This window comes from Cupressus sempervirens, chromosome 5, assembly GCF_028749045.1.
Source record: "Cupressus sempervirens isolate cs-2001-9-10 chromosome 5, ASM2874904v1, whole genome shotgun sequence".
NCBI lineage: Eukaryota > Viridiplantae > Streptophyta > Pinopsida > Cupressales > Cupressaceae > Cupressus > Cupressus sempervirens.
The window spans coordinates 954,001,602-954,018,128 of record NC_143122.1 but is presented as its reverse complement, the minus strand read 5'-3'; the positions used below and the strand labels follow the sequence as shown (position 1 = coordinate 954,018,128).

Here is a 16,527-nt window from a genome sequence, read left to right as displayed (position 1 = left end):
GATTGCATGGTTATCGGCAGTTTTTTTAGTAGTCATACAAATTCCTAAATTTGATGTTTAATAATGCTTGCAATCATGCTGAAGATGCCGTATAGAACTTGAGATTAGGTAGTAGTTTTAATTAGTTCTTTTTCTAAATAAATATACCAGCAATGGTATTGAGTGTAATGTTTTTTTTGGAATAGTATAATCTGTAATAAAAAGGTTGTTTGATTCTGCTCTAAAAAAATAGAGCATACTATGTCTCTTCATTGTTGGAGGTTTGTTTATTTTGCTTGTTTATCATCTTTTGTGTTATAGATTGGATTGTGCAGGTGTTCATATTCTACATTTGGTATCAGAGCTGAAGGTGTTTGGAAGACAGCAGCATGGCAAACAATTTGCAAATCCCAGAGTTTGATGGAGTTGATTACCAATATTGGTCAATCAAGATGAAGACTTTTTTGATTGCAAAAGATTTTTGGGAGATCGTTGAATCCGGATATGAAGAGCCTGCAGATTGGAATACTCTCCAACCTAATGACAGGAGATTGAAGAAAGAAGCTGAGAAGAAGAATGCAATGGCATTGTTTCACATTCAGATGGCTCTTGATAAGAGCTTGTTTCCCCGAATTGCTGATGCACAGACAGCAAAAGAGGCTTGGAAGACTCTAAAAGATGCTTACCATGGCAATGAACAGATCAAAGTTGTGAAGCTACAATCCTTGAAAAGAGAATATGAGAACTTGAAGATGAAGGAGACAGAGAGTGTGCGAGATTTCTGTGTGAGAGTGAAAGATGTGACTCATAAAATGACCACTTTGGGCGAATCTATTGCTCAAGAGCAAATAATACAAAAAGTATTGAGATCTCTAACCCCAAGATGGAATATTGTAGTAATTGCCATAGAAGAAAGCAAAAATTTAGCTACCATGGAGTATGATGAATTGGTTGGATCTCTTATATATAGAATAAGGAACACATCTACCAGTGTTAATGAGAAGGTTTTTGCTTCCCAATTGCAAATTTCAAAGAACGATGGTGCTAGCAGCAGTAGTAACAACAACTAAGGCTCAGGAAGGGGCCAAAATCAGAATTTTTCAAGAGGATCTAGAGGAAGAGGAGGTGCTCAAGGAGGAAGAGGTAGAGGCAGATTTAATAAAAGGAACATCCAATGCTATCATTGCAATAAGTATGAATATTTTGAGAGAGAGTGTAGACTAAAATCAAGTAACAATAATGCAAATTATGCCCAACAAGGTGAGGATCCTTCCTCGGGTAATTTATTTTTGTGTTATGGGAAAGGTGAAAGTAATGTGAATGATGTTTGGTATTTAGATTCTGGATGCTCTAACCATATGTCTAGTAACAGAGAAATATTTTCAAAGCTTGATGATAGTTACATATCCAATATTACCCTTGGTAATAACAATACTGTGGATGTTGCGGCCAAAGGAGCCATGGATGTTCAGACAAAGGAAGGTATGAAAAGTGTTCAAGATATTTATTATACTCCCAAGTTGAAGCATAATTTATTGAGTGTTGGGCAGCTATGTGAGAAGAATTATAGAGTGGTATTTGAGAACATGCAATGTACTATCTATGATAAGAATCAAAAAAATAAAGTGATTACAGTTGTTCCTATGACAAAGAATAGGATGTTTCCTTTGAATTTTGGTCAAAATGACAATCAGCTTGTCAATATGGCTTATGAGGATAAAAGTTGGTTGTGGCATCTCAGGTATGGCCATTTGAATTTCAATAGTTTGAAGAACCTAACATCAAATGCATTAGTTCTTGGATTGCCTAAGGTTGAAAAGCATAAACATATTTGTGAAGGGTGTGCAAAAGGGAAACATTCAAGGGAATCATTTCCAAAAGGCAATGCATGGAGGGCCCAATACCCACTTCAGCTTATTCATTCAGATATTTGTGGTCCAATGTAAACACAAAGCTTGGGTAAGTCATCATATTTCATTACTTTTATAGATGATTACTCACGCATGTGTTGGGTATATTTTTTGAAGACTAAGGATGAAGCCTTTGATACATTCAAGAGGTTTAAAGCTCATGTAGAGAATGAGAAAGGGAACACAATCAGATGTTTGAGAACAAATTGAGGAGGATAATTTTGCTCAAATGATTTTCAAAATTTTTGTGAGATAAATGGCATCAAAAGACAACTCGCAACTGCATACACACCCCAACAGAATGGAGTGGCTGAAAGGAAGAATCATACTGTGGTAGAAATGGCAAGGAGCATGTTACAAACCAAGGGTTTGAACAATTCTTATTGGGCTGATTCAGTTGCTACAGCCATATATATTCTCAACAGGAGTCTTACAAGTGCCCTACACAAGATGACTCCATATGAAGCATGGTATGAGAAAAAACCTAACGTAAATCATTTTAAAGTTTTTGGTTGTTTGGCTTATGTTCGCATCCCTGATCAGAATAGGTAAAAGCTAGATGCTAAAAGTGAATCATGTATTTTTGTGGGCTATAGTGAGGAAAGAAAATCTTATAGATTATTCAATCCTATTACTAATAAGATTGTTGTTTCAAGAGATGTGATTTTTGATGAAGGGGGAGTTTATGGTCATCAAAAATAACATGTTGGAAAGCCAAAATCAGTTTTGGGTGATGATGATATTGCTAATAATGATAATAAGCAGCTAGCTAATAGTTCTATTTCAAGATCACCAAGCCCACCAAGAAACCCCTCACCAATCTCAAGAGAAAATCCATCCTCAAGTCCTCCAAGGAAGGTAAGAAGATTGAGTGATATCTATGAGAGGTGTCAAAATCAAGCACATGAAGAAGATCCAATAGGTGAGACAGTAAATTTTGCATTACTTGCTAAAGCTGATTTTGAGCCATCATGTTTTGAAGATGCATGTGCTAATGAAGTTTGGATGCAAGCAATGAATGAAGAGATGGATTTCATTGATAGGAATGAAACATGGGAGCTTGTAGATCTTCCACATAAGAAGAAGAAGATTGACACAAAATGGGTCTATAAGACCAAGTATAATGTTTACCACATAGATTAGTTAAGAACTGCATACAGATAGTGCACACGAACTCGAACAACAGAACACTTCTTTTATTATTCGCATATGCCAAGATATTACATGAGGTACTGATGATTACAATGATCCCGAAGGGAAATATAAATACTGTCCGAGGAACCTTCTCGAAGGTATCCGTCGGCCGCATACAACATGCCAACTGTAATAATAGAACCTTCTGGATACATCTTGATACATGTTGGCCTAACGGTACACATCCTGATACACTGACAGAACCCTCCCGATGCACCGTCGGGGAACTCCCGATACACCATCGGGAACATCCTGAAACACTGTCACGAACATCTTGAACCATTATTTTCTGATGACATCATCCCCCCCAAAAAGAAAGTCATCTCCTGACGACGAGACCACAAAAAACCCACACTATATACATTATTCATAAAACAAAAACAACATGGAGGTATACATCATCAACCTGAAGGCTGAGTCTCAGACTGTGACGACTGGCTGTGTTGAAGCTGGTACACCTATTTTGTACGTATCTGCAAATCAGCTCTGATCTGTGAGTTCTCTTCCACCATTTCTTTCAGCATCAACGCAACCTCCTAACACTCAACTTCCTTCTAATCGTGAGCCTATTGCACTGAGTCCTTTTCCTGACATGTTGTTGCCAACTGCTGCTCGGTTGCTGCTAGTTTCTGCTCCACTGTGGTTAACTGATGTTCTACCTGCTGTTTCCCTCGCGTACTTTCCTCAAGCTGTACTAACAACGCTGTCCGTTCTACTTCCCATGCCAGGTGTTGGGTGGTAAGTTGGTCGGCCATCTCCTCCTGACCCTTTTCTGCCATCTCCCAAGCCTTCCACCCAACTTCTACCTTCCTTCGCTCTGTCAGCACCATTTCCACTATGGACTTGCTTTTCTCTGCAATGATAGCCAGGCGAGAATGAATATCCATGTCCTCCGTCTCTTCTGGTAGAGGATCTAATATTTGTACTTTCGTGGCCGCCTTCTTGGCTGCCACTACACTCTGATCCTCCCCTTCAGGTGATGCTGATATCTCGACTATCTCACTGTTGGACCAATGGGCCTCCAAGGGTGTGAGCTCTCTCATGGGAGACTGAATGGAATGACCTCTGGCAATAGGGGCAAGTAGTTGGCTCCTTAGGTACTCACTTGCCTGACTTGCTACACTTGTTGCTGGAGCCTGGGGTGCCACTTTAGGGATACTAGAGTGAGCACTCTGATCCTCACTTAGCAGAGTGTCCGCTACAGTGACTACCGCATCTGACCCAATTACTTCCAGCCGAACCTGCTCCTGCGTACCTCTCCCACTGACTCCCTCCTCTTTCATAGGCTTCACAGGAAGTGGCTGAGGTAAACTCTCTAGTATAGGTATGGGAGCCGATTCTTGAACTGCTGGCTGTGAACTCGTGGCTATAGGTACTACTGTCCGCTGGCGCACTGCTAGCTGCACAGGTGCTACTACTGTTCGTGACGCAGGATGTAGAGTAACCAGGGTCATTACCACTGGATGCCAAAACTGACCAAACCTTGGGATGTGAACATCTGCCATGGTGTGAATGTGGGGCGCTGAAATTACCGGAGTTGAAGTGATAGTCATAGGTGCAGCTGGTTGCAGAAAGCGAAGTGGGATTGTTGAGAAAATGCTACCTTCCTCATCTTCTTCCTCCTCTTCCTGCTCAACCTCCATACCTTTAGAGTTATCATCCTCATCACCAGATGTGTCCTAACGGCCACTATCAGTGTTACCTGATTCCTCCATCTCCTGCCATGTCCTCTTCTGGCCCCCGCTCTTCTGACCTAGAGGTGTATCTAAATGCTTCCATTGCATTACCGGAGGCTCGCTAGGTACAGTCAGAGTTGGCTTAACTTCTAGCTGCTCATGGGGTATCGTCCTGGCCATGGCGTCCAAAAAGAGTCCGATGGCATAATGCAGCATATAGAACGTTTTGTGCTGTAAGGTCATGAACTCCTCCATGCGCATAGCTAACAATGAAGCCCAGTCATAGACCTTACCCTTCATGATTCCATTCATCATACTGACCAAGGGGAAGGAAATGTCAGATGCTCTGCTGGATCCTGTAAGCCTGCTTTTAACCACATCCATCAAACACTTCCAATGTCCTTCACGAATCTCAGACTTTCGCAGCCCTCTTTTCTTTGATGCGTCCATGAGAGTATTGATGTGCTTCTGTACTTCGTCATTACACACCATCCGTATGAGCTGCAGCTTCGTGTCCTTGCTCATTTGTTTGGATCTACCATCAATCTTGGTTCCACCTTGCGCCGCCCCTAGTATACCAAAGACTCTCATAAAATCAATTGGCCGAAAGGATACCACTATGTCATACCCCAAATATGGAATTGAACATTTTCGAGAATGCTTGTCATAAGCCTCAATCATCGGCCGTAAAATGCCCTCAAAGTCTCTAATACAAAAAAGTGGCATCCGAATAGCCCACTCGACCTATGCTTTCCTGATGCTTGCTTTAACCAGGTGAGTATCTGGATGTTCTTCCCACCATTTCCGATAGTCTCCTCCATTCAGGCCTTCAAACGCTATAGTTTGTGGTGTTGTATGGACATCCGGTGGAGTCTGTACTTTTGCCCTATGCTTGCCTATCTCCTTTCCCCGTAGCCGTGCTTGCGAGGGTCTTGCCTGCACCTCTTGATTCATGATTGAATCCTGTTCCAGGTGTCTTCTCCAAGCTCTCTTACCGGCTGATTGCATACTATGCCCTTTGTATGTTTCCTGTGCCTACCGTACAGCCGTACGGATTCCCAAATTTCCCACATATTTTCTACTGTAAGTGCCTTCCAATGAAACCCTTGAAGGTACGGCTTCCAAATACTCACTAACAGCTTTCAATAAGGTGCCAAGACACTTGAAGAACCCCCTAATGATTTTGCTATAGGCAAGGCAAGCTGTCAAGTATCGGAATGGAGTAGAGCTGATGATAGTCTGCAACCACATTGTTTACTCATTCACCACGTCAAGGGCTTTGATGAAGCTGTTCAAACTATTTGTGACATTGATCCCTCTACACTAAAGAGTCGAGTTCAGGCAATGAGTGCAAATTTCGTAGAGCAAAACCCTGATCTTTATAATAACTCAATGCTCCATTTTTTTAGGTTCTTTGGAAGGAGCTAGAGCATTCGCAGTAGAGGACCGAAAAAGAAAATGGGTTACAAGAGGACGAAAGTGGGGAAGAAGGCAATCTATGAGAAGAAGATATGGGAGATGCTGCAGGTGCTAGTGTGCCTTGCTAACAATGTGAGTTTCAACTGGCTGCAGTTCATTCGGCATGGCCTCTGCTTGGACTCCATCGTGCTCACGGCAAGAACACTATGATGAAGGGAACTCATGTAAGGAGGTTCCTACCAGTTTGCTACTTCAGCCCACATCCTCTCTCTCCTAATCTGCAAGCACTGTGTTGAGAATAGCTAATTCGGAAATGGCCTTCGTGTTCAGCTTTCACTGATTACATGCTCTTAAATAACCAAAATAGGACCATATGGTGACATGGACAACACCATACGGTGATACTGACATGAGATAGCCTGCCGTACGGACCATACGGTACTCCACAACGAATGGCCTTTTTTCACATTTAATGCTCTTGTACAAATAGCACCGTACGGTGACATGGAATAGCCGATTGTATGGTGCCATGAAATAGCCTGCCGTACAGACCGTACGGTGCCATGAAATAGCCTTTCGTACGAACCGTACGGTGACCACCGTACGGCTCTCTTTTTTTTTCTTTTTGAACAGCAGAGTCAGTTTTCTCTACGACCGTCAGCATCGTCGATCTGCAACGACGACGAAGAACCCGACGGTCATTTTTTGACACAAAATTCTTCTGATCATGGTATACCTTGAGCTTCGAGCCATTCACCACCTGGAGCACTTCCTATCCATCCAAAGTCCATAGTTTTATTGCTCCATTGTCTCCTACTTCCCGAATCTAATACGGTCCGACCCACTTAACTTTGAACTTGCCTGGCTTGATCTCATTCTGGCCATCGTACTTCAACACCCACTGTCCGAGCTAAAACCTACTCAATTTCAAGTTCTTATCGTGCCATGCCTTCCGCCTGTTCTGGGTTACTTCAGTGGCCCACTGTGCTAACAATCGCTTTTCTTCCAACCTATTTAGTTTGTACAGCTGCTCCCTTAAACTTTCCATGTCGCCCAACTTATTTTCTAGCGCTATCCGCAAGCTTGGTATCATGAATTCTGCTGGTACTATAGCCTCATGCCTGAACATCAATTGAAACGGCATGTGTCTTGTTGTAACTTTATACGCCATACAATAAGCCCACAGAGTAGAAGGTGATTTTTCCTCCCATTCCTCTCCTTCGACTACACAAGATTTATATATAATTGATACCAGGATTTTATTGGTAGCTTTGGCCTGTCCATTAGCTCTTGGGTAGTACGAACTTGATAGCGAATGATAAATTTTGAACTCTGTGGTAAGTAGTCGGATCACATAATTTACAAAATGTCTGCCTCTATCACTTGTTAATTGTAACGGAATGCTGTATCTAGTAATTATTTGCTCATAAATAAATTGTGCTGTACTTACCGCTGAGTTGTCTGGTAGCCATACTTTCAAGGGTTTCATCGGAAGGCACTTACAGTAGGAAATATGTGGGAAATTTGGGAATCTGTACGGCTGTACGACAGGCACAGGAAACATACAAAGGGCATAGTATGCAATCAGCTGGTAAGAGAGCTTGGAGGAAACACCTGGAACAGGATTCAATCATGAATCAAGAGGTGCAGGCAGGACCCTCGCAAGCATGGCCATGGGGAAAGGAGACAGGCAAGCATAGGGAAAAAGTACAAACTCAGCTGGATGTCCATACAACACCACAAAATATAGCGTTTGAAGGCCTGAATGGAGGAGACTGTTGAAAATGTTCAATTCCATATTTGGGGTATGACATAGTGGTATCCTTTCGGCCAATTGATTTTATGAGAGTCTTTAGTATACCAGGGGCGGCGCAAGGTGGAACCAAGATTGATGGCAGACCCAAACAAATGAGCAAGGAGACGAAGTTGTAGCTCATACGGATGGTGTGTAATGATGAAGTACAGAAGCACATCGATACTCTCATGGACGTGTCAAAGAAAAGAGGGCTGCAGAAGTCTGAGATTCGTGAAGGACATTGGAAGTGTTTGATGGATGTGGTTAAAAGCAGGCTTATAGGATCCAACAGAGCATCTGACATTTCCTTCCCCTTGGTCAGTATGATGAATGGAATCATGAACGGTAAGGTCTATGACTGGGCTTCATTGTTAGCTACACGCATGGAGGAGTTCATGACCTTATAGCACAAAACGTTCTATATGCTGCATTACGCCATCAGACTCTTTTTGGACGCCACGGCTAGGACGATACCCCATGAGCAGCTAGAAGTTAAGCCAACTCTGGCTATACCTGGCGAGCCTCCGGTAATGCAATGGAAGCATTTGGATACACCTCTAGGTCAGAAGAGCGGAGGCCAGAAGAGGACACGGCAGGAGATGGAGGAATCAGGTAACACTGATAGTGGCCGTCAGGACACATCTGGCGATGAGGATGATAACTCTGAAGGTATGGAGGTTGAGCAGGAAGAGGAGGAAGAAGATGAGGAAGGTAGCATTGTCTCAGCAGTCCCACTTCGCTTTCTGCGACTAGCTGCACCTGTGACTATCACTTCAGCTCCGATAATTTTAGCGCCCCACATTCACACCATGGCAGATGTTCACATCCCAGGGTTTGGTCAGTTTCGGGGTCTAGTGGTAATGACCTCGGTTACTCTACATCCTGCGTCACGAACAGTAGTAGCACCTATGTAGCCAGTAGTACGCCAGTGAACAGTAGTACCTGGAGCCACGAGTTCGCAGCCAGCCATTCAAGAACCGACTCCCATACCTATACTAGAGAGTTTTACCTCAGCCACTTCCTGTGAAGCTTGTGACAGAGGAAGAAGTCAGTGGGAGAGGTACGCAGGAGCAGGTTCGGCTGGAAGTAATTGGGTTAGATGCGGTAGTCACTATAGAAGACACTCTGCTAAGTGAGGATCAGAGTTCTCAGTCCAGTATCCATGAAGCGACACCCCAAGCTCCAGCAATAAGTGTAGTAAGTCGGGCGAGTGAGTACCTAAGGCATCGACTACTTGCCCCTATTGCCAGAGGTCATTCCATTCAGTCTCCCATGAGAGAGCTCACACCCTTGGAGGCCCATTGGTCCAACAGTGAGATAGTTGAGATACCGGCATCACCTGAAGGGGAGGATCAGAGTGCAGCAACAGCCAAGAAGGTGGCCACAAAAGTGCAAATGTTAGATCCTCTACCAACAGAGACGGAGGACATGGATATTCATTCTCGCCTGGCTGTCATTGCAGAGCAAAGCAAGTGCATAGTGAAAATGGTGCTGACCGAGCGAAGGAAGGCAAAAGTTGGGTGGAAGGCTCGGGAGACGACAGAAAAGGCTTGGGAGGAGATGGCCGACCAACTTACCACCCAACACCTGGCATGGGAAGTGGAATGGATAGCGCTGTTAGCACAGCTCGAGGAAAGTACATGAGGGAAACAGCAGGCAGAACAGTAGTTAACCACAGTGGAGCAGAAACTAGCAACAACTGAGCAACAGTTGGCAACAACACGTCAGGAGAAGGACTCAGCGCAACAGGCTCACGATCAGAAGGAAGTTGAGTGTCAAGAAGTTGCGTTGATGCTGAAAGAAATGGTGGAAGAGAACTCACAGATCAGAGCTGATTTGCAAATACAGATAGAACAGGTGTACTAGCTTCAATGCAGTCGGTCATCATAGTCCGAGACTTAGCCTTCGGGTTGATGATGTATACCTCCATGTTGTTTTTGTTTTATGAATAATGTATATAGTGTGGGTTTTTTGTGGTCTCGTCATCAGGAGACGACTTTTCTTTTTGGGGGGGATGACCCCATCGTTCAAAAAGCTCCTGGGCATGAGAGGGATTCAAAGGCATGAAGTCTCTCTTCAAGGGTTTCCCTGCACACTGACATGTATCGCATGCAACAACCCATTCTCTAGCGTCATTGTATATCGTTGGCCACCACAATCCTGCTAGAAGTATCTTTCGTGCAGTTATGTCCGGGCCCATATGTCCTCCGGCCGATCCTTCATGTGCTTCCTTCAGTACCCGTGGAATTTCTTCCTCCAAGACACAACGCCTAAGGATCTAATCGGGTCCCATTTTATAGAACAGTCCATTAATCAACTGAAATGTTTCGCTCCATATCACCAACTTTCGTCTTTCATTTGATGGCATGGTATTTGGAAACTGTCCTGTGGACAAGTATTCGCCGATGCTTGTATACCACTTCGATAGTGCGACAATCTGGAACAATTGTGCATTAGGAAAGTCATCATTCACACCATCTGCCAGTTCTCCTGAACTGATACGTGATAAATGATCGGCGCTTACATGCTTCTTTCCTGGTTGTATGATGATTTTGAAGGTAAACTCCTGTAAGAGGAGTAACCATTGGCTGATCCTTCCTTGAATGACTGGTTTATTGATCATATACAACAAGGCCTGATGATTGACATAGAACACAAACAGAGTAGCCAGCAAGTAATGGCAGAATTTTTGTACAGCATAGACCATCCCCAATGCTTCCCGTTCGGTCGTACTATAATTTTGTTTTGCTTTTGATAGTAACCGACTGGCGAAGTAGATCGGATGATCCAACTCGTGGCTACCGGTTTGTGCGAGAGTTGCTCTGATCGCATAGTTAGATGCATCAACATGCGCATGAAACTCCTTATTCCAATCCAGGTAGGCCAAGATGGGTGTAGTAGCCAACCTTACTTTGAGCCCTTCAAATGCTTCATCTTGATCTTTTTCCCATCGAAATGATTCTCCCTTGCTCGTCAACCTGTCCAGTGGATATGCTATCCTGGCAAAATTTTTGATGAAGCGTCTATAATAGCCTATATGTCCAAGGAAAGATTTTACCTCCGTTACATTGGTGGATGGCTACATCTCCAATATGACTTGCACTTTGTCTAGGTCTATCTTTAGTCCCTCCTTACAGACTATGTGTCCGAGCAACCTGCCCTGGGGAACCATAAATCTGCACTTCTTCGGATTTAGGGCCAGGCGTGCATGTTGGCACCTTTCCATACAGTTGCCCAATGCTGCCAGATGTTTGTCCTCCGCACTGAACACCGATCAATCATCCAAAAATGCCTTGAAGTTTTCGATGGACATCTTATCAAAAATATGTAGTATTATTCGTTGAAATGTTGTAGGTGCATTGCACAGATCGAATGGCATTCGATTATAGGCATATAACCCATCTTCTACGACAAATTTCATCTTCAGCTTATCCTCCTCTGCTATGGAAATCTGATTGTAGCTGAAAAACCCATCCATAAATGAGTAGATCTCGTGTCCCGCTACCTCTTCTAGGATGTTGTCTGTGAATGGAATCGGAAACGGATCCTTGATGGTGACGGAATTTAGGCATTGGAAATCAACACATATTCGGATCTGAGTGGAGTCCTTTTTCAGTGAAATCACTATCGGAGATACCCATTCACTGGTCTGTACCTTGAAAATAATGCTGGCCTCCAACATTCGATTGATTTCCTCCGTAACCCATGCCACATAATTTTTGTTCATTCTGTAGGGTCACTTTCTTACAAGTATTGCTCCTTCGATCAACTGAATGCGGTGCACGCACAACTCTGGCGGTACTCCTTTCAGGTCCTTATATGTCCATGCAAACACATCCTTATACTCTAAAAATATTTTGAATGCTACTACCTTTAGTACTGGGTTCCAGTTGTCTCCTACCAGTATGTTCCGTGATTTGGCTTCATCGCCCAAATTCATGGTCTGTAATGCAACTTTGTTGTATTTGATGGGTTCCCCTTCAGAGAACTTATGTGCCGAGGTGACATCAAGTGACGCATCACCTTCCTTTAGTTCAGTAAACTCCTTTGAGAATTCATCATTATTTTATCCTTGTATTGTCAATACGTTGCAGCTCAGAAACAATTCATAATCTTCTATCTGCCAATGGTAGAGACCATTTACCGAATCCAATTCATCATCTCCTTCCAATCGTAGAATTCCCTCCTGATCTGGTTCCATGCTTTGCTCCTTTTCATCTTCTTCGCTTTCAGAGTCTGACGATAGGGCTTCTTCCCTAACCATCTGAGTGTGCAGAACGATAACATACTTTCGGCCTTTGCTTTCGAGCGATAAAGTATTTTTCTTCCAATCGTGCTTTGCCTTGGCTTGTATCAGCCACCCCCAACCCAGAATAGCATCATACCCTTTTCGTCTTAGAGGAATCACCACGAAGTCCAACAGGAATGGTTGTGTTCCAACTGTCACTGGTTGTACTGTGAGTATTCCCAATGGCTTGATTCCATGTTGATCAGCTGTTAACAACTAGAAGGTAGGTGGCCACAATGTCGGCTGTCCCAACTTCCTCCAGGTATCCTCTGGCAGCACATTGACACTAGACCCTCTGTCCACGATTGTTTTTGTTAACACAGTTCCAAGAATGCCCATTTCGACAACTACTGGATAGCGTCCAGATGAAAGAGCCAATAGCATCGGGTCTTCTGTACTTGTGTTTCCCTGTTTCTCCTTTTCTTGCTCTACCGGTTGCTTAGCAATCAGGGCTGTGTTAGTGAGTGCCGTACGGAGTTGAGGCATAGTGAGCAACAAATCATTGATCCTAACAGGTACCTCGGCTTGCAAGATTTTCCTTACAATGTTTTGTTCTGCACAGTTCCGAACAGAGGTGCCAGGTGTGTCCTTCACATGTGTTGGTTCTTTCTATGTTGCTTTCTAGATTTCTGCATGGGTTTCCTCCAGTCTCTTCCTTTCCTTCGTCGAGTCAGGGTAGAGCTTCGCCTACTTCCATGTGATAGCTAGAACTTCTTCCTCATCTGTCTCGACGGCAATCAAGTTTACTCTAGACTTCGAACACTTAGTATCATCATGATCGCCAAGTTTGCACCATCGGCATAGCAATTTTGGTGTGTTCGCCTTGTACATTCTTGGGCGAAGTGACCCCATAGATTGCATGTGCGACATTGAACTATCGATCGGCCATTCGCATCATACTGGATCCAACTTCTTCCACCATTATTGTTCTTGCCACTATTGTTGTTGTTGTTTTGACCATGTCGATTATTTCTGTATCCTCCCAATGTGGCACCTTCCGTACTGGTTTTCTCGTTCCCTCCTAATGGGGTTGCTTCCTGTGTCAGGAACACTTGTTGCAGTGTTCTTGTTTTCAAATTGAACGGGCATTCCTTTACTGAGTGTCCCATAATCTGGCAGATCTCGCAATATTGCTCTTTCGGGTAGGATCCCTTCGTATGGCCTTCTTTTTTGCACTCCGTTCACCATAGTTCGTTGCCCTTAGTTTCCTTGTTCATGTTCTTGAATTCCCTCATCATCTGAATCATGTCTTTCTGAAGGGCACAAACCTTCTTGTTGCTATCCTCATCATCACTGCTATCTTCTCCTGAAGAGGTGTCATCATCTAAATCGGATGAACTAGTCTTCTTCTTCTTCTTGGTATTCTGCTCACTTTCCAAGTTCATTGCAATGTTATATGCTTCAATGTATGTTGATGGTGGCACAATCTTCATCTTCTTTCGCAGTTTTGGCTGAAGGCCTTCAATGAACCATCATTTTTGTAACCCGTCAGTTGGCTTATTCTCCATCTTATTGATCAAATCCTTCAATTTCCTTGCGAAGACTCAGACTGTTTCATTCTTCCCCTGCTTAGTATTGAATATCTCCGCTACAATTTCATTATCATCGCGCAGGAGTTAAAGTTTGGCGATGAACTCCTTCTTAATGTTATCCCAACTATTTAACTTTTATGGATTAGTATCAGTAAACCAATCAATCGCAACACCCCGTAGGGTTGGCAAAAATTGCCGCATCCATTCATTTGTATCCATTATGCCGTTAGCTCTCCAAATTGTTCCACAGGTTTTACAATCTCTGATGGGATCAGTTGCTCCATCACCATCAAATTTAGGTAACTTCTCCTTTGGTCCCGCCATCTCGATGCTCACACTTGGTATTCCGATGCTGACACTTGGTATCTCGACGCTCACACTTGGTATCCCGACAGCTGTGTTTGGTGAAGAAGGGTCTCCGTTAAGTGAATCTGTTCCTTCTGGAAGTGGATCTTGGACGAAGAGTTCACTCCATGCTCTTGCTCCTTTGGCACTACGAGCCATGCGAGTCGATTCTCTTCCGTCTGGACTTTCTTACCTCAGCGAACACCAATTCAAAAACTCCTCCCTTGCCTCTTCAACCAATTCCACCTGCTGTCGCATCTCCTCCAACAATGCTTCTGTGCTTCTGCGTCCGTCGGCAGCAATCTTCTGGAATCTCTTTCTTCGTTCGGCTTGCTGTGCCAAAATCAGATCGCCACGTGCTATGCATATTTTGTCCTTGTCCTTTAGTTCGTTCTTATTCTTGTTTAGCTGATTTGACATTACTCTTCATTCTCCTGCCTTTCCAAGTCTATTGGGCAACGACGCCAAATGTTTACCACATAGATTAGTTAATAACTGCATACAGATAGTGCACATGAACTCGAACAACAGAACACTTTTTTTATTATTTGCATATGCCAAGATATTACATGAGGTACTGATGATTGCAATGATCCCGAAGGGAAATATAAATACTGTCCGAGGAACCTTCTCGAAGGTATCCGTCGGCCGCATACAACATGCCAACTGTAATAATAGAACCCTCTGGATACATCTCAATACATGTCGGCTTGACAGCACACATCCTGATACACTGACAGAACCCTCCCGATGCACCGTCAGGAACCTCCCGATACAGTGTTGAGAACATCCTGAAACACCGTCAAGAACATCTTGAACCATTATTTCCTGACGACATATAATAGTGATGGGAGTGTTGAAAGACACAAGGCAAGATTTGTTGCTAAAGGTTTCACTCAAAGGTATGGCATTGATTATGAAGAAACTTTTGCACCAGTAGCAAGACAAGAAACTATTAGGATGCTAATCTCTCTTGCACTCAAAAGAAATGGAGTATTCATCACATGGATGTGAAAAGTGCCTTCTTGAATGGGTACTTAGAAGAAGAGGTATATGTGGGACAGCCACAAGGTTTTGAGATTCAAGGCAAAGAAGATTATGTCTACAAGTTGAAGAACGCTTTGTATGGCCTCAAGCAAGCACCACGTGCATGGTATGCAAGAATTGATGGATATTTTCAGCAGAATGGCTTTCAAAAAAGTAAGAGTGAACCTACCCTTTAATACAAACAAGAAGGTAATGATATTCTCATTGTGAGTTTGTATGTTGATGATTTGTTATATATGGGTAGTAGTTCAAAGATGAAAGATGAATTTAAAGTTGCTATGATGAATGAGTTTGAGATGAAAGATTTAGGTCTCATGAAGTACTTTCTTGGCATGGAGGTTTATCAAGGTAAAGATTAAATTTTTATTTGTCAAGAAAAGTATGCACAAGATATGTTGAAAAAATTTGACATGGCTGATTGTAAACCTCTTTCCACTCCAATTGCTCATGGAGTTACATTATGTAGAGATGATGGTGCTAAAATTGTTGATGAGACATTACATAGGAGCATTGTGGGAAGTTTGATTTTTTAACTCACACAAGGCCTGATATTGCTTATTCAGTTTCATTGGTTTCAAGGTATATGACAAATCCATCAGAAGAACATATGAAGGCAGCCAAGAGAATTTTGAGGTATGCGAAAAGCACAGTAGATTTTGGCATTCACTATTCTTCTAATAAGTTTGATCTTGTTGGCTTTAGTGATTCAGATTGGGGAGGTTGTTTGGATGACTGAAAATCTACATCTGGTAATTGTTTTTCTTTGGGTTCTGGTTTAATTACATGGAGTTCAAAGAAGAAAAGTATGGTTGCTCTCTCTTCTACAGAAGCGGAATATGTTGTGGTCACTTCAGCTGGCACACAAGCTTTATGGCTTAGAAAGCTTCTTGAAGAAATTGGAGAGATACAGGGTCAGCCTACTGTGATTTTTTGTGACAACATAAGTGCCATTAAATTGGCCAAGAATCCAGTTCATCACAGCAGGACCAAACACTTTGATTTGAAACAACATTTCATCAGATATTTGGTACAAAATAAAGCGGTTGAGTTGAAGTACATCAACACAAAGGAGCAAATCACAGACATCTTCACAAAGGCAGTTGCAAAAGATCAGTTTTTGACACTCAGAGATCAGATTGTTGGCCCTCTCAGCATCAAGGGGGAGTATGAAGATTAACGCCAAGATTGCTGCTGCTCGGAAATAGAAAATTCCAGTTCCACCACTGTTCACAACAATTAAAATTAGAACTTTCATGCATAGTTGTTAGATTGCATGGTTATCGGTAGTCTTTTTAGTAGTCATACAAATTCCTAAATTTGATGTTTAATAATGCATGCGATC

The 16,527-nt window shown here is 42.9% G+C and overlaps 1 pseudogene across 1 annotated transcript in view; it reads left to right on the top strand.

Annotated features, from left to right (window-relative positions):
• Positions 1-16,527, top strand: part of LOC149559120 (putative potassium transporter 12) — a 92,381-nt pseudogene that overhangs the window by 22,885 nt on the left and 52,969 nt on the right. The gene's annotated exons all lie outside the window — the stretch shown is intronic.